The following is an 18,854-nucleotide window of genomic DNA, read 5'->3' as shown; positions in this document are numbered from 1 at the left end:
GAAAGCAGCAGTTCCTTTCGTCACGGGCGCTCTTACCGCCAATCACCGCCACCAGAGCACCAGGCCTCATTTAGCACGGCGGAGCTGATCTCACGGGCGCCTCGTAAATATTCACGTGGAAACCTTCACACAAAATAGGCCACTGCATTCAATGCGTGACACACAGGTGTTCCCTCCCGCCCGCCTTCCCTGTGTGTGTGTGTGTGTGTGTGTGTGTGTGTGTGTGTGTGTGTGTCTACAATGAAAGCTCTGAAACCTCTCACCCCTAGCACTTTTTTTTTTTTTTTTTTTTTTTAAAGAAGGCAGACACTGGCAGGAATATATTTTATACGTCAGATGTGTGAATATCTTATGTGAAAGCATACTGAACTGTATGACCAGCCCAGCGGTGTAAGTGTAGATACTAGGTATAATTATATATATATATATATAATTACAGAGACTTTGTGTAACCAGTGTTTTCATGCAATCCCTTGGGAATTCGTGAAATGAGTATAACTTAGGATGGGTTAATTATGGTTAGGTCAATTTAGGCTGCAGTTTGGTTAGGCTGGGATAATCTAGGTTAAGTTTAGCTTAGGTTAGGCAAGGTTAGTTAGGTTAGGCTATGTTAGGTTAATTTATGTGAGCGCTTAACAAAACTTAACATTCATATAAACTAGCGTGAATTAACCTATGCTTACTAACCTAGCCTAACCAAACCTAAACTTAACGTAGATTATCCTATCCTAACCTAACTGCGCCTAAATTAACCTGCCCTTAATTAACCCATCCTAAATTAAACTCCTTTCACGAATTCCTTAGGGATTTTACACAAATCCGCTGTAATATATATATATATATATATATATATATATATATATACACAGTTGTCTTACAGACAACATTGTTAAATTCAGCAGTGTATCAGACAGAGCAGCATTGGTAGTAATTAGACTGTGCAAAAAATATACCTTGAAAGTAATAGAAGTATAGTTATGCACTAAATTCTCAAAGCTCAGATTAAGAAATAGAAACATTCTTTGACGACGTATCTCAAATTATGGAAGAAGAAAGGACCTCCTATACTATACTCATGGGAGACCAGTGCAAAAGTTGGGGGGAAGAAAAAGAAGCAGCAGCATGTATTTTGGGAAAATTTGGAGTGGGAGAAAGGAATGAAAGAGAAATAGTGGTAAATTTTGTTGAAATGTAGAACATGAGAATAAAGAACGCATTCTCTCACAAAAGAACAGGGAGAAAGTGGACCTGGAGAAACCCAAATGGAGAAACAAAGAATGAAATCGACTTCATTATAGCAGATAAGAATAACACGATCACAAATGTCTGTTATCAACAAAGTAAATATTGGAAGTGACCATAGAATGGTGGGTTGCACAGAAAGATTCAGTTTCAAAAGTGAAAGAAAGATGATTAAAGATAAAAAAATATGCCCAATAAAAGTAAACGAAAACAAAATAGCCTTTCACTTGGAAATAAGGAACAGATTTCAGGCTCTAAGTAATGCTGAATGTGACACTGATGAGCTGAATGACAGACTAACAAAAGTGCTAAGAAAATCAGCGGAGGTAGTAGGAAAACCTAATACAACCAAAGCCAAGAAGTATTCAGAAAAGACACTCGAGCTTATGAAAAAAAAAAAAAAAAAAGGAAAAACAAAGAAAGATGAAATAGAACGAGCGGAATTAAATAAGCTTATCAACAAAAGACAAAGAGAAGAAAAAAGAAAGATACACATGGATCAGATCACAGAAACCATCAAAAATGGAAGAAGTTTGAAACAGTCACAGGTCCGAAAGTCACAGGTCCGAGGTAAAATGACACTTGGAAAGCAACAAATGACATCACTGAAAGACAAAAACAGTGAAGTCATTAAATGCAAAGATAAGATGGTGAAGAGAGTTGAAGAATATTACAAAGAACTGTATGCATCAAAGACAGTAGTACCAATAGCTAACTTTTCAGCTGACACAAGTGAAATACCTGATGTAAAACCAGACGACGCAAATATTTCTCTTAAAAATATGAAAAGAAGGAAGGCTCCGGGAGAAGATGGAATAGTAGCAGATTTACTGTTGGATGCAGGAGTAGAAGTACAAAATAGGCTTGCTTACTTATTTACTCGATGTATAAAAAAGAAGAAAGTTCCCAAAACATGGTGTAATGTAATAGTTATTTTACTTTACAAAAAAGGTGACTCAAAAGATCTTAGTAAGTATCGACCCATTAGCTTACTATTAGTCATTTACAAACTCTTCACTAAAGTCCTTACAAACAGAATAACTACAAATTTGGAGGAAAACCAACTAGTGAATAGGCTGGATTCCGAAGCGGGTATTCGACTACTGATCATCTACACGCAGTGAATCAGCTAATTGAGAAAACTACAGAATATAATAGACCACTGTGCTTTGCTTTTGTTGATTACGAAAATGCTTTCGACTCAGTGGAGCACATAACAAATATAAATTCATTGCGAGAACAAGGAGTAAATGAGAATTTGGTAAAACTGCTCGAAAAAAACATATATTAAAAGGGAACTGCTACAGAAAAATTACACAAGGACTCGGAAAAAATTAAGATTGAGAAGGGCGTGCGTCAGGGACATACAATTTCACCAAAATTATTTATAGCATTTTTTTTTTTTTATGCGAGGAAGAAGGAACCAAAGGCCATGAGCCTGCAGTAACAAAATACAATATAGAGCCAAATTCAAGATCCGATCATTTTGAGATGCCTGGACACACTGCGTTTGAAAGACTGGAGATCATAGGCAGCAGGAAATACAGACAGAGGGAGAAAGTTCCAGAGCTGACCTGTTGCATAAATGAAAGACTGGGAGTAACGGTTAACTCTTGCATTAGAGAGTTGACAGAAAAAGGATGAGAGTTTGCTGCCAGACGGGTGCTACGCGCCCGTCGTAGAGGTGGAGGAATGCAAGCAGACAGTTCAGAGGAGCAGTGACCATTAAAGTAGCGATAGAAAAGAGATAAAGATGCAACAGTGCGGCGAAGAGACAGAGGTTGAAGGGAGTCAGTAAGAGGAGGAGAGTTAATGAGACGAAAAGCCTTTGACTCCATCCTATTGAGAAGAGCTGTATGTGGGGAGCCTCCCCACACATGAGAGTTGTACTCCACACAGGGGCGGATAAAACCCCTGTATAGAGTCAACAATTGTGCAGGGGTAAAGAAAGAGCGGAGTCGGCTTAGCACACCCAATCTCTTGGAAGCAGATTTTACAAGAGATGTAATATGATCTTTCCAAGATAAGTCCCGAGTAAATGAAACCCCAAGCATGTTCAAGGATGATGCAGGACTAAGCTGAATATTATTAAACATTAGTGGGTATACCTGTGGAAGATTTTGTCGGGTTGATAGGTGTCAGAACTGAGTCTTAGATGCATTAAAGACAACCATATTATTTTTACCCCAGTCAGAGATACGAGCCAAGTCAGACATTAGGTGTGCCATAGCCTCATCCCTTGTTTGTTGAAGTAACTGTTGAGATGGGCGTTGCGGGAACCGAATGGAAAGGTGAAGGGTGGAGTCATCAGCGTATGAGTGGATAGGGTTAGATGTACAGCTTAGAAGATCATTGATGAATAAAAGGAAGCGAGTTGGTGATAGGACAGAGCCCTGAGGAACACCACTGTTGATAGATCTAGGAGAAGAACGATGGCCGTCTACAACAGCGGCTATACAACGACCAGAAAGGAAGCTAGCGATGAAGGCACAGATAGAAGGATAGAAACCGTAGGAGGGCAGTTTGGAAATTAAAGATTTATGCCAGACTCGATCGAAAGCCTTTGAGTTGTCAAGTGCAATGGCAAAGCTTTCTCCAAAGTCCCGAAAGGAGGATGACCAGGAGTCTGAAAGGTAGGTGAGAAGATCGCCAGTGGAGCGTCCCTGACGGAACCCATACTGACGATCGGAAAGAAGGTTGTGATAGGAAAGATGCCTTAAAATTTTTCTATTAAGAATTGACTCGAAAACTTTTGAAATACAGGACGTTAAAGCAATTGGACGATAGTTGGAGGGTTGGGAGTGGTCACCCTTCTTTGGGACTGGCTGAATGAGAGCAAACTTCCAGCAAGAAGGAAAGGTACAAGTTGACAGACAAAGACGAAAGAGTTTGCCTAGGCAGGGTGTAAGCACAGAAGCACAGTTCTTGAGAACAACAGGAGGGACCCCATCAGGCCCATATGCCTTGTTAGTACTGAGGCCAGTGATGGCAAAAAATACATCAACTGAAGAAATTTTAATGTCAGCCATGAGGAAGTCAGAGGGGGGAAGTGATGGAGGAACAGCACCGGAATTGTCTAAGGTAGAATTGGAGGAGAAAGTCTGTGTGAAGAGATCTGCTTTATCAGTAGAAGAAATAGCTACAGAACCATCAGAGTAGAAAAGAGGAGGGAAGGATGATGAAGTAAAGTTGTTAGAAAGATTTTTGGCAAGATGCCAGAAGGAGCGGGAAGAATTCGAGTTGGAGAGTTGAGAGCATTTAGTATGGATGAAATTATTTTTAGTAGAGCGAAGAACAGACTTAGCACGATTCCGGGCAGAAACGTAAAGATGATGTGATTCAGGGGTGGGTTGGCTCCGGTACCTTTTGTAGGCCCTCTCCTTGTTGCGGACAGCATTAGAACAAGCGTGATTAAACCAAGGCTTTCTTGCGTTAGTCAAAGGATATGAAAAAGGAATGTATGCTTCCATGCCTGAGAGAATAACCTCCGTAATGCGCAAGGCACACTCAGATGGCTCACGGCCATGGAAGCAATAATCATTCCAGGGAAAATCAAAGAAGTACTGCCTGAGGGCCTCCCAGTCTGCGGCTCCAAAATGCCACAGACGACGTTTCCCTGGAGGGTCCACAGGCCGTACCGGAGTGATAGGACAGGTTAAGGTAATAAGGTTGTGATTGGAGGAGCCCAACGGAGAGAAAAGATTAACAGAGTAAGCAGAAGGATTAGTTGTGAGGAAGAGGTCAAGTATGTTGGAGCTTTCTCCAAGGCGGTCAGGGATACAGGTAGGGTGCTGTACAGGCTGCTCTAGGTCATTAAGGATAGAAAAGATGTAGGCTTGTTCACCAGGTGGATCCGTGAAAGGAGAGGAGAGCCAAAGGTGGTGGTGAACATTGAAATCTCCAAGAATGGAGATTTCAGAGAAAGGAGAAATGGATAGAATGTGTTCCATCGTAGAAGTAAGATAGTCGAAGAATTTTTGATAGTAGAATTAGGGGATAAGTAAACAGCACAGATATATTTAGTCAGAGAATGACAGGAAAGCCGAAGCCAGAGTGTGGAGAATTCAGAAGAATCAAGTTCAGGAACACGAGAGCAAGATAAGTCGTTGCGTATATATACACAACAGCCACCTTTGGCTTTGAAATGAGTATAGAGAAAGTAGGAGGATACAGAAATGGGTTTGCTGTCAGTTGCCTCAGACAGCTGAGTCTCCGTTAGAAAAAGAAGGTGAGGTTTAGAGGAGGAGAGGTGATGCTCAACAGAGCGAAAGTTAGAGGAAAGGCCGCGAATGTTGCAGAAATGAAGAAGAAGAGAGTCAGACAGTGGTTCCAGGCACCTTGAGTCGTCACCGGGAGAGGGGCAGACGGTGGGGGCATTTATGGTCCCCCCCCCTGGGGACTCCGAGGCTTGATATAACGACGCCATTTTAGGTAAATTTAGAATAGGAAGTGTAGTGTGTACTGTGCATGTAGTTTGGTGAAGATAGTTAGAGAAATTTGTACTGGAGAGCATGCTGGCCTACTCTCTGTGTAACTGAGACACTGAAAAAGTTCAGCAAAGGGGGATGGTCAGGAACTAGTCCTGAGGGCTGATGAAACGGGAGCTCCAGCACTCCCTGTCATCAGCTTTCCATCCACCTCGGGAGTACTGCCCTGCTCGACTGGTGCTACAGTCTACTCCTCACATGCCTAGAAAGTACCGGTATTTTCAGAAAGCTTGACTTGGAAAACGCAGGAGTAATCATACATGGAGAAAAGCTAAATCATTTAAGATTTGCAGATGACTTTGTCCTAATGTCAGAAATAGCAGAGACATTGAAAGAAATGTTAAATGACCAGAACTGAGAAAGTCTTAAAGTAGGGCTAAAGATGAACTGGAGTAAAACTAATGTTTAATCCACAAACACCAAAGAGCGTCATCAGAATAAGCGAAGAAATTCTTGAAGAAGTCGAGGAGTACATGAACTTCGGGCAGATTCTAAAATTAATGAAAGATGATGATAGCGATATATATATATATATATATATATATATATATATATATATATATATATATATATATATATATATATATATATATATATATATATATATATATATATATGGCAGGGTTAAGTGTTCCCCAGATTCATCTATCTAAAGTCACTAAATTATGGCAAATGTTTCGGAGAGCCTCAGAGGACCCAACCAAATGGGCAGAGTCGCATTTCCATGTGGAATGTGAGAGTTGTAATTGAGGAGAGCAAGAGGGTGGAAGTGATGCACGTGTTCAGGAGTGCGAGATGTGCCGTGATGGCATTGTGTGAAACGAAGATGAAAGGATGTGAAGTGGAGGAGTGGAAGGGTGTGAAATATGTAAGATCGGGCATGAATGGACGAGGAAGATGCAAGGAAGGAGTTGCTTTGTTGATGAATGAGGTGTGGCAGAGTGGAATGAGAGACAATGAATGTGTCAGCTCGAGATGTACGTATGTCAGTTTCAAGTTTGAGAAGGTGAAAGTGGCTGTGATTGTAGCATATGCACCGTGTGATGACAGGAGTAAGAGAGAGAAAGACAGGTGTTGGGATGATCCAGATGAAGCAGTGGGAGAAATGCCCAGGAGCTAAAAAGTGATTGTAATGGCGAAAAGAATGGAAGAGTAGGCACTGGCCCTGAGGATAACATAATGGGTTGTAATGGTGTGCCAGGAGAAAATGATATTGGGAAGGGACTGAAGGATATGTGTCAGGAAAGGAGGTTGTGCATTTGTAACTCGTATTTCAAACACAAAGATGCACATAAATATACATGGTATAGAGGGAACGGGGATCGTGTTGAAAGAAGCCTGATTGATTACGTGCTCGTAGAGAGGTCGATGCTGGGAATAGTTGCTGATACGAGGGCCGTGAGAGGACGATGTGGTCTGTCAGATCATATGATTGTGGTATGCAAGAACAAGCTGAGAGGAGTGAGGTGGACCAGGAAAGAGAGGAGCTGTCAGGGAGAAAGACTGAAAGTCGAGTAGCTGAGGATCAAAGAAATGTTTAGATGAATACAGGACCACAGTAGGAGAGGAGTTAGAATCAGTGAGTTGGAATGAAATGTACTGTATCTGGACAGCCTGTGGAATGCATATTAGGATTGCTTAGTTAGGAATGCTAAAGCGGTGTGTGGTGTGGCAAGAGTAACAACAAAAAAGAAAGGTACGGCATGGTAGGATGAAGAGGTTAAGGAAGCAGTGGAGGAAAAGAGGAAGAAGTGGCTAGTGTGGTTACAGGACAGGGGTTCAGTTGAAATAGGGATTGAATATATTGAGAGCAAGAAGCACGTAAAGAGACTAGTGAAGGGGAAATAGAAGGAGGTAAATGATGATTTAGAAAGAAAAATGAATGCAAACTACTTTGAAAATAGGAAGTTGTTCTGGAAAGAGGTGCGAAAATGTAGAAGTGACAGTGGAAAGAAATGTGAAGGTATGAGGGATGTAGGTGGTAGATTATTAACCTATGAGGATGAAGTAAGGACCAGATGGAAAAAATGTTTTGAAAGCCTGATGAATGGGAATAGAGTGAGCAGAGCCACTGTAAACATGATTGGTTTTGGGAGTGTGTAGTGAAGGAATGCAGTGCCAGGAAACAGGACATTCGCACAGGTGAAGAGCGCTGTGAAGCGGCTGAAAAATGGGAAAGCAGCTGGGGTTGATGAAGTGAGTGAAGAAATGATTAAGTCTAGTGGAGAAAGTGGAATGAAGTGCTTGTTGGAGATATGTAAGAAGGCATGGATGAGTGAAACTGTGCCAGCAGAGTAGGAAAGGGCTGTGATTGTACCCCTGTGCAAAAATAAAGGTGAACGAAGTGAGTGCAAGAATTATCGTGGCATAAGTTTACTGAGTGTGGTAGGGAAAGTATATGGAAGAATTATTATAGAGAAAGAGAGATATCAGAAGTCCTAGTGAGTGATGAACAGGGTGGCTTTAGGAGTGGCAGAGGATGTATGGATCAAATATTTTTCAGCACATAGTGGAGAAGGCTTGTGAGAAGGACAATGATGTGTTTATGGCATTCATGGATCTGGAAAAAGCATACGACAGAGTAGTCAGGATTGTGTAAGGTCTTGCGCATGTAGGGTGTAAATGGTAAGCAGCTAGGTGCCGGCAAGAGTTTTTATGATGGTAGTGAAGCATGTGTAAGGGTAAATGAGCATCTAAGTGAATGGTTCACGATCGGTGTGGGCGTGCGACAAGGTTGTGTGATGTCCCGATGGTTGATCAATATATATATGGGTGGAGTGATGAGAGAAGTAAAAAACACGAGTAATGGAGAGAGGGATGGCGTTGGTAATGAATGGTGATTGATGAAATATCTCAAATATGTTATATACTGATGATGCAGTACTAACAAATACCGGACAAGAACTTGGTAGACTAGTACAGAGTTTTGTTGATGTCTGTGAGCGTCGTGCCTTGAGAGAAAATGTAGAAAAGAGTAAAGTGATGGTTACTGAGAGAGAAGGTGACTCCCAGTGTGAGGTTACATTGAATGGAGAGAGACTGGAATTGATGAGAGAGTTCAAATAATTGGGTACAGTGATAGAAAAGAGATGAAAATGTGCAAAAGAAGTGGAAAGTAGGGTGACACAAGGAAGGAAAGTAGCTGGTGCAATGAAGGCCTTGATATGAAACAGAGTCTTGAGTGTTGCAGCTGCACGAGGCTTACATGAAGGAGTGTTACCGTAGTGCCAACTTTAACAATTGGGTGTGAGACTATGGTGTGGCATAAAAACGAAAAGTCAAGAGTGAGAGCAGTGGAGATGGGACTGCTGAGGAATGTATGTGGAGTGGAGAGAGTGGATAGGATACGAAATAATGTGATTCGTGAAAGATGTGGAATGTGGAAGTCTGTGGACCCCAGAATCGAAGAGAGAGTACTGAGTTGGTATGGTCATGTGGAGAGAATGGATAACAATAGAGTGGTGAAAAAGGTATATCTGAGCGAATTTGAAGGAGGGAGGAGGCGAGGTAGGTCAAGGAGAAAGTGGAGGGATATGGTGGATGTGTGAGGAAGAGAGGTTTGGAAATCGGTGAGGCTAGGGGACTGACAAGAGATTGAGCTGCCTGGATGAATGTTGTGAGGAGAAGCGCATGATCAGGGATTTGGCACCCCTCTTTGACGTGACAGCGTCTGGATTGACTCTGTCGGATACGTTTATATGATGCTACAGGTCGTGGAGAATGTTTTTGGCATATCCAATAGAGCCAGGATTCCGGGAGCTTGAATGGTGAGTAAATGGAAGCGTGACCCATTGGATTGGGCAAATTTGGACTGTCTGGACGTTGCTACTCCTCACTCTGCCCTAGGGTGGGAAAAGAGGTCTGAATAATGATGATAAAATGCGTATATATATATATATATATATATATATATATATATATATATATATATATATATATATATATATATATATATGTATGTATATACAGCTGTATGTAGTACCATTCTGCGGCCAGTTTGTGTTAGGAAGAATTTTGCCACCGTATTTTCTGCGTGTCGTAAAAGGCTACTAAAAGGGGCGGGATAAGGGGACTAGGGATCCCCTCTTCTGCTTTTTTACTTCTTACAATGAGACAGAGACTAGATAGGGTTGGGGGACTGAGTTATCCCCGTACCCTGAAGATTGGGTCAGTGAATGTGCGTGGATGTTGTACGACTGAGGCTAAAAAGGAAGAGACTGGGAAAATGTTGGTTAGAAGAAAGTTGGATGTGTTAGCTTTTCGTGAAACAAAGAAGAAAGGGAAAGGTGAGTTTAAGTTTGGAAGTGTGAATGGAAGGATGTCATGTGTTGCTGGAGGAAGGGCGACAAAAGGTGTAACCTTGTTAGTGAACCCGGAAGTGCAGCAGTGTGTGATTGAATGGAAGGAGGCGTCATTGAGACTGATGAGGGTGAAAACGAAATTTGAACGTGAGTCGTGGATATTTATAAGTGCATATGGAGAGAATAGAAGAAGAGCGATTGGTGAAAAAGATTACTGGATCGGGTGTGATAGCTGTAAGGCTGAGAAGAAAACCACGAATAGGGTGGATGGACAGTGTGAAGAGAGCGTTAGATGCGATAGGGATGTCTGTAGACCAAGGAAGAGTGGCTGCGTGTGATAGGAATGATTGGAGAGAAATTGTGAATGAATAAATGGTGATGCGGCCCTGAGGGGACATTCTCCTGCATTAGGTCTGATCAGCTGATCAGGTCAGGTGCGGGTAGGGGGATGGGTCCATTATGATGTGGCAGGGGTAAACGAGCTCTGCTGTTGGACCCAGCTGCGGATGTCGCTGATTGCACTGAGCAATTGACCCTCGTGCGGTGTGGTGCGGTGAGGATCTGTCCTTTCTCCCCGTGGGGCTAAGATAAGAATAAGTGCTTGTGTGTGGATGCGTAAATTGGGAGTGTGTCGTCCTTCTCGGCTACCTGCCTTTCTTTGGGGGAAGCAGCCTATATATATATATATATATATATATATATATATATATATATATATATATATATATATATATATATACTGTATATAAATGACAGTGACGTGCTCGGGCCGAAGGAAGTAATGCGTAAGAGATGAAAGTGAGGGACATAAAGTAACTGAAGCAGAAACCGTGGAATGGCAAGTGAGCTCATGTTCGTATTTAAACATTACGGTCTGCATTTATAAAAGACTGAGCTAATTTTGATAAACAAGCTTCCATAACAGCTGATTATTATCGGGAATCTTTTGTTGTACTGCCTCTCACTTTAGTTTCCTTCTCGTTTGAATATGAAGTATTTAGTAGTTGTAGGAAATAGGATAAAACTATAAACTGACGCAGTTTATATACGTTGGCATTCTTAAACATTTCTTTCCCCTGTTGTAGCCTGGGAAGGAAATCCTTAGGGAAACTGGTACGCTTAAAAAATTCTGTCCCTTCGTGTGCACGAAATCTTTCCCTCGAGCAGCAACAATGAAAAGAATATATTTGAAAAAAAATCATCAGACCTTTCTCTTCAAATATTCCCTCTCAGATTCTGTGTTCGTTCCTGGATGATTCTATTCTGTATAATAAAAGTGTTGAGGCAAGTTACTGCATGATTTTATTAAAGCAATGTGTATTGTAATACTGATGCATAATTACAATAATTACTCTTTAGAAAGATTGCCTATGCCGATTAAGATGTTTAGCCAGACATAAACATAGAAGACAACATATTGCCACATGGTTAATGCACACGCTACCTCTGATATTCATCTGATCTTGTATGATCCGATATTACCAAATCTACACTAAAGCCAGGGTCACACGAAGAATTTTTCAAGGCACTTTTTGCTTGTCACTTTGCAACAATAAGGAAAATTTTCTTCGCATGGTCACACGAGTGTTTCTGCTCGTGCCTTCCAGAAAAAAGTGAACACCCACTCTACCTTACAGTCATACTTCTCCCTCTCTGTCCCCTCCTTCAACCACGCACACCATCCTGCCCACATACTTCACCCTATCTATCCCCTCCTTCACCCACACTCACGCGCTCCATCCCACGCACATACTTCACTCTCTCTACCCTATCCCTCGCCCACACACTCAACCTTACGCTATCCCCTCCTTCACCCACGCATTCCATCCCATCCTCATACTTCATCCTCAGTATTCCCTCCCTCACCTATGCACTCAACCTCACGTTCACACTTCACCTTCTCCGTCCCTTCCCTCACCCACGCATTACACCCCACTATCACGCACTCCCAACTGGTCGCACTTGGGATGATGAACTCACTCCTGGAATCCTATTAAACCTGTGTAATCAAACATCGTATATCTCTCCAAGGACTGATAAATTTTAGCGCTTGTGTTTACGATCGTCCTTGTGTGTGTGTGTGTGTGTGTGTGTGTGTGTGTGTGTGTGTGTGTGTGTGTAAATCCAGAACGTTGGCGATCAGAGTGTCGAAGTTAGAGCCTCATGACAAAGTTCCTCGAAAATAAACAGTCGTCGTACAAACAGCCAGAAATCTCCCAACCTTGTAATCTCGTTAGCAACTCGAAATTTGCCGGAGTTTTGGTCACACCCTGATAAGGCGTGACGTTTTCATTTCCAGTTTTTTGGCTATACTCTGTCTGCTTTAACTTGGCATGAAATTACCAGCGTTCTGTGTTTATTGCTAAACTGTAATAAAGCGTGACACCAGGATAAAGTGCTTTTTAACGAAGAATTATAATGGAAAGGAAGATGATGTTATCACCCTCCTAGCGAGGCAATAATATACCTGTGTGTGTGTGTGTGTGTGTGTGTGTGTGTGTGTGTGTGTGTGTGTGTGTGTGTGTGTGTGTGTGTGTGTGTGTTTTACCAAAGTATCTCAAAATCAAGTGGGGAAATTGTATCCAGACTTTGTGGACAGTATCCAGGGATATATGGCATGAACTGATTAGATGTTGACGAAGCTGTGTTGATATGCCTCTGTTTGCAAGAGAATTACTGATTCTCTCTCTCTCTCTCTCTCTTCATCAGGAACGCAAGGAGACAGTGAAATGCGACGGGCGAAATCCTAAGAATTTTTTCAGATTTTGTATTTTTTTTTTTTTTCCCGTCCGCCCAGCGGGACGATTATTTAATCACCAGCGTCTGTGTGTGTGTGTGTGTGTGTGTGTGTGTGTGTGTGTGTGTGTGTGTGTGTGTGTGTGTGTGTGTGTGTGTGTGTGCGTGTGTGTTTTACCAAAATATCTTAAAATCAAGTGGCCAAATTGTATCCAAACTCAATAGGCAGTATTCCGGGATATGTGGCTTGATTAGATTCTGGCGAAGCCGCGATGATATGCCTCCACTGCCAGAGGATTACTGATCTACTTTAGTGATGGCGGGCGATACGCATTCGTAGACGCATGCTTTGGCTGTCCATATTGTTGTTGTTGTTGCTGTTCCGGACTTATTTGTACGTGAAACCAGCGGGCCATATTCATAAGTTTTCCTTCTGCAATTCACCTCCTCCGTTCAAGAGAGAGGGAGGGAGTTGAAGGACGTTTGTTTTATCTGACTTGTGTTATAGCATGAAGACCGTCTCCAGAACCGATGAAATGAATAAGGAGCTGTAAAATCGTCTTGTTCTGTCATAGAACAACGGGAAACAGGTTCATAAGGACGAAGATCCCTGCCAAGTTAACAATTTGTGGCTTCTAGAACTTGCTCTTAAATTAATGATACGGTATCTTTTTGTGTCAGCTGGAACAGAATACCAGAGCAGGCCTGAATAATGGTAAGGTCAAGGTTTATGGTGCCTGTTAAAAATCTCACTGCATCGTCTGTTTTTAGTCGGAGTAGAATACCGGTAACAGAATTGTCCCAACCACGAGAAGGCTAAAGTGGACGAAGTATAGTCACAGAATCTGCTGTCAAATGACTTCCCTGCATTTTACATATACTTCATTATTCCTTCCTCTTTCTTCCTTTGTTTTTTGTTCAGTTCTCCTCATCTCTCTCTCTCTCTCTCTCTCTCTCTCTCTCTCTCTCTCTCTCTCTCTCTCTCTCCAACCTATTTCAGCGACCCTCCTAATTCCTCCTTCCCCCGGACTTTTTCATGCTTTCCTAACTTCCACCTGACTTCTTTCTGTGTAACCCTTTTTCCCCCTCCTCCAGTCCTCCTTACCTTCCACTCCTTCACAGTCCTATTTTGCTGCTCTTTCTGTTTTCACACATCGATGACGTCTTTGCGTTAAGCCTTTCCCCTCATATTTATGCCGTCTTCCATTTCCTTCTCCTCTATTTCCTTCTTTTGCTTCATTATCTTTCCTTTGCGGACCACCTTCCAGCTCCTGTCCTGCCTCTTTCCGGTGCCAACATCTTCCCTTACGTCCTCTCCATTTCTTACTTCTCTGTCCTTTTTTTTTTTTGCTGCATATCTCTTCTATTCATCCATTTGTCTCCCTTTTCTTCTCTCTCATTACCTGTTTCTTTTTCATCAACTTCCAGTTTCCAATTCTGTCAGACATTCCTTCCTCTCCTCTCGTCTGCCATGTCTTTCTCTTTTTGTCCCTCTCCTCTTCTTCCATTTCCTCTTTCCTCCTTTCCGCTCCCTAATCATCTCATTGCCTACCCGTCCTTGTTTATTAACTGCCCCTTTCCACTATAAGATCAGTCCTCATATCCTCGTCTTTCCTCTGATTAATCCATCCTCTTCCTTCGCTTTCTGCTATTATTTTCTGATCGTTCGTTGGCTAATTACCTCTTCTTTTTCCTTATCATTCCATTGCTGACCCTATCTTGTTTCCCCTCCCATCTCTTTTCTCCACCTTTATCACCCTCCTCCTCCTCCTCGTCTAAGCCACGCTTGACTACTCTTCAAGAATCCTTCATAATGCACCTCTCCTATCTGCGTCCCGCCCCCAGTTTCTTCATCTCGTAAATTTTATCTCAAGTCCAGATAATGACTTCCTTGGAATTCCATTTGCATGCCCAAGATGACTTCCATGGCCCTCTTACCGTCCGACCAAAGCGGCATCAATATTCCTGCCCCTCTCTACGTCCCTCTTGTTTTCCACTTGTAGGGATCGCGGCTGGAGTCCTGGTGACTTGGGATTGTGTTCTCGAGAGGTTTGGAAACTCTGTAACACTCATTTTATGGTGACTGATCTTTATTATTAAACATCAGTATTTTCTCTTATGATACTATTGTCAAGTTAAAACCGACATAAATTGCATTAATACATGTAACATCATCATCATAATCATCGTCATCATCATCATCAGAAAGTTTGGAAAGAAGAATGACATGATTGTTGGAGAACTTAGCTACAGCATGCCCAGTGCAATGGAGCACACATCCAGTCCCCCACCATCCAAGCCACCGGGATCCTGACTCCACCTAACTGACATAATCATCCACACATATGCTCCTAAGATAATTTGTGAGACAATTAATCCGATGACTAATAAGTTAAAGGGAAGCGGGGTACGAAACGTCTGTCATGTACTTCTCCACACAAAGCCCATCTAACCCGCCATGTGAAGAAATAAACTGGTGAGGATAAGGTGTTAGGGAGCCTCCTCAGCCGGCGAGAATATTGATCTTCGTCTTTCTTGGTTTTGTTCTGATACCACCGCCGCCTTCACCTCTTCCCTCTCACCTCCTGTTTCTCCTTCCTGACCTCCTACTCTTCCGATATACCACCATGCCGTCGCTTTCGTATTTCCATGCCAACTCCCACTTCCACTCCTCACCTCTGCTCTCACCTCTTGCACCATCTCTTCCTCTCCTGATCTCTTATCTCCACCTCTGCTCTCACCTCTTGCACGGTCTCTTCCTCTCCTGATCACCTATCTCCACCTCTGCTCTCACCTCTTGCACCGTCTCTTCCACTCCTGACCTATCTCCACCTCTGCTTTCATCTCTTGCACGGTCTCTTCCACTCCTGATCTCCTGTCTCCACCTCTGCACTCATCTCTTGCACCGTCTCTTCTCTCCTGATCTCCTATATCCACCTACCACCGTCTTTTCTTCTCTCCTGAGCCAGTCGTAGGGCGGGGACTATAAATACCAGACAGGCAAGGGTATCGGGGAGGAATTCTCCATTTCTTCGTACAAGAAGATCAAGAAAGGCTTGCTAAATACTGGAGAACACTGGAGGTTTCGAGGGACGTTCATTGCAACTCTGTCGAACTGTACCAGGAACCCTTGTTTTCGAACTCAGTAAATATTTCTCCAACATTCAGAGAAAATAAATATAGTTGAGACTTTCTTTCATTGGAAGAAAAATGTTATACATAGTATTTTGCAGTAACAGGAATGGGAAGAAAGGCAGAATTATATGATAAAATGGGTAGAAATTATCTGGCATAATATCGGACTTCCTGAAAGTGCACCGTTCTAGGCATTCGCAAGGCAGTATCACCATTTTAATTCAAGGGAACAAGATTTGATGTGCGGACTGACCTGAAAACTAACGCTAGATACTGTGCTCTTTCGCTCTCACTCTTATGATGCATTGTTTGGCATTAACTGAAACAGCTCTGTAGTTCTTTTACTTTAGCCTGACCCAGTTTTACGTAATTTTGAAGCTTATTTCACGAAGCTCAGTGGCGATATGAGACAGTGTCACAGTTCTGCGTCCTTTCAATAGTTCTTCTTAGTGATTTGCGTCATATGTTGGTGTTAATACTGTATATTGGTATAACTTAGCATATAAGATTAAGGGATAAAATGGCCAAGTTCTAGTAAAATAAAAGCTCATCTATAGTCGTTTGGCGCTAGCTGTAGTGAATATGCTAGCTACCAGTACAGTGCCCTTTGTGAGCACGTGACGAGCGAGCGAGCGTTTGTACATACCCCTACCATTTTCATCTTGCTGCTAATTTTGAACATTTATGGTGAGGTACTTGAAAAATAACAGAAGAATGACTGAGCTAAAATACTTTCTCTCTCTCTCTTTCACACACACACACACACACACACACACACACACACACACACACACACACACACACACACACACACACACACACACACACACACACACACAAACCGCGCACGAGCTGATTTCGCCCTCTAAACGTAGAAAAAACGTTCATGTAAAATTATGAGCTTAATATCCGATATTTAATTGTCAGAATTCTCGCAAGAAAACTGCGTTACAGCAGGAATTCTCTCTTAAATCGATTTCATAGTGGAACATGTCAGTTGAAGCCCTCGGTACACTTCCTTGGAAAGCTGGAGTTCGAAGGGGTGTCTTTGGTCTCATGAGTAAATAGAAAGCTAAAAACAAAATTTATCGTATGTATCTACCACCTGCCGAAAGAATCTCTGATCTCACATAGTAGAAAAGTTGTTAGCCACTGAAAACCATCGCGGTCGGGCCATGTCGTGTCGGGCTGGGCCGGGTCGTGTTGGGCCGCTTTCCATCCTTCTCAACCAGCTGTTTCTACTTTCCCCTCCATTGCACATGCACATTCCTCTTCCCAACCCACATGCTCATCCGTAACTCCACCTCTCTCCCACCATCCTATTCCTATTCTCTCATCTCGCCCCTTCCCCCACAAGCCTGTTACTGCCTCCTTCTTCGCCTTTCTTGTTACCAATTTTTTTTTTTTTTTTTTTTTTTTTTTCTTCGTCCCAAGTATACTCCCTCCATCCATTCCCTTCCCTCTCCCTGCCCTACTCATAGCCTGGTTTTGTTCTCCACGTTCTTTTCCATCTAGCCATTACCTCCTCCCTCCCTCTTCTCTTACTCCTTTAGTAGGCCAGTCAATAGAGGAGGAAAAAAGGCTGAAAAAGGAAAAAAATCATGGAAAGCTGCAATAAGCTTTATTGTCTTCGTAATAGGGTACTTAATAACATATTAATTTTGCACCCCTCTACCGCCCCGGATTTGGCCGCCATCTTGAAAAAATGGCGGCGAAAAACAGTTTTTTGCAAATATCTCGCTTGGGACTCACTTTAGCGGAAAATGTGTCGATACATAAAATAATCTACATAAAATTCTCTACAAAAACTCTTCTATTCATTTTTGTGGTACGTTGGACCGTTTTGGTGCCAGAGGTGCAAAAATGTTCGCATCTCATTTAAATATCACTTGGTAATTTTTCTTGCATGCAATATTAAAAAATGCTTTAAGTTCCTAAGTCAATTGCAGTTTTTCTTTTGTTTCAGGACTATGAAAAGAGACAGTTAACCTATCAATGATTCCTCTATTGTAGAAAAATGTCTTAATTGAGGAAATGCTTCATTTGTGAAGGACAGCTTTCTGAGGAAGTGACCAGAGAAGTTAAAGAGAAAGGTGTGAAGACACTGATAGACTACAGCATTAAGTGGAAAGATGGAAATAATCTCAGTTAGAAGGACTGAAAAGTGTGAAAGTGCATGAAAAATGTAGGAAGGTGTACGAGTATACGAAAGAAAGGAGTGCTGAAACTTTCCAGTCAAGACAGGAAACCTCTCAAGTGCCTACAACGTCTCTGAGAAGTCTAGTGTCAGATTTTGATTTTCTTCATGATTGCCTTTTTTGTGGAAAAGAAGCATCATATGAGTTTTTGAAAAAACAAAGCAAAAAAACTTTCAAGTGAGCGTGAATCTGTGCATCGTGTAGAGACTCTTCATGTTAAGGACACTATTTTGAAAGCGGGTGAAATGAGAAATGATGAGTGGGGCAAAACAGTATGTACTCGCATGTGTAATGTAGTTGATTTTGTTCCTGCTGAGGCAAGATACCATTCAACCTGCATGAAAAAATTCTACCAAACATCTGGGATGAAACGTGGTCGTTCCAAAAGTTCTACAGTTTTAGAGGCAATGACTCATGCTTTTAACTACCTGGAGGAAAATCGAGAAGAATGACAATTTACTTTAAGTGAGATTTTTGAGGGATATGAGGGTGAGCGACCAACTGAAAAAACAATAAAATCTGAACTGAAAGAAAGATATGGACAAGACATTGTTGTTTCTGTGAACAAAAACAGAAAACCTGTGGTGTGTTTCCGTGACACAGGGAACAAAATTCTGACTGATGCTTGGTATGAAAAACAAAGAAGTAATGACGAGAAAGAAGAGCGGCTTCGGATAGTAAATACAGCTGCCAAAATAATTGCTGAAGATATACGGTAAGTTCACAGATGTATGAAACTGATCAGTATCCACCAC

Source organism: Coenobita brevimanus, chromosome 23 (assembly GCF_032717465.1).
Source record: "Coenobita brevimanus isolate Jiangsu-jjx chromosome 23, ASM3271746v2, whole genome shotgun sequence".
Classification (NCBI taxonomy): Eukaryota; Metazoa; Arthropoda; class Malacostraca; order Decapoda; family Coenobitidae; genus Coenobita; species Coenobita brevimanus.
Note: the sequence above shows the minus strand (reverse complement) of the source record.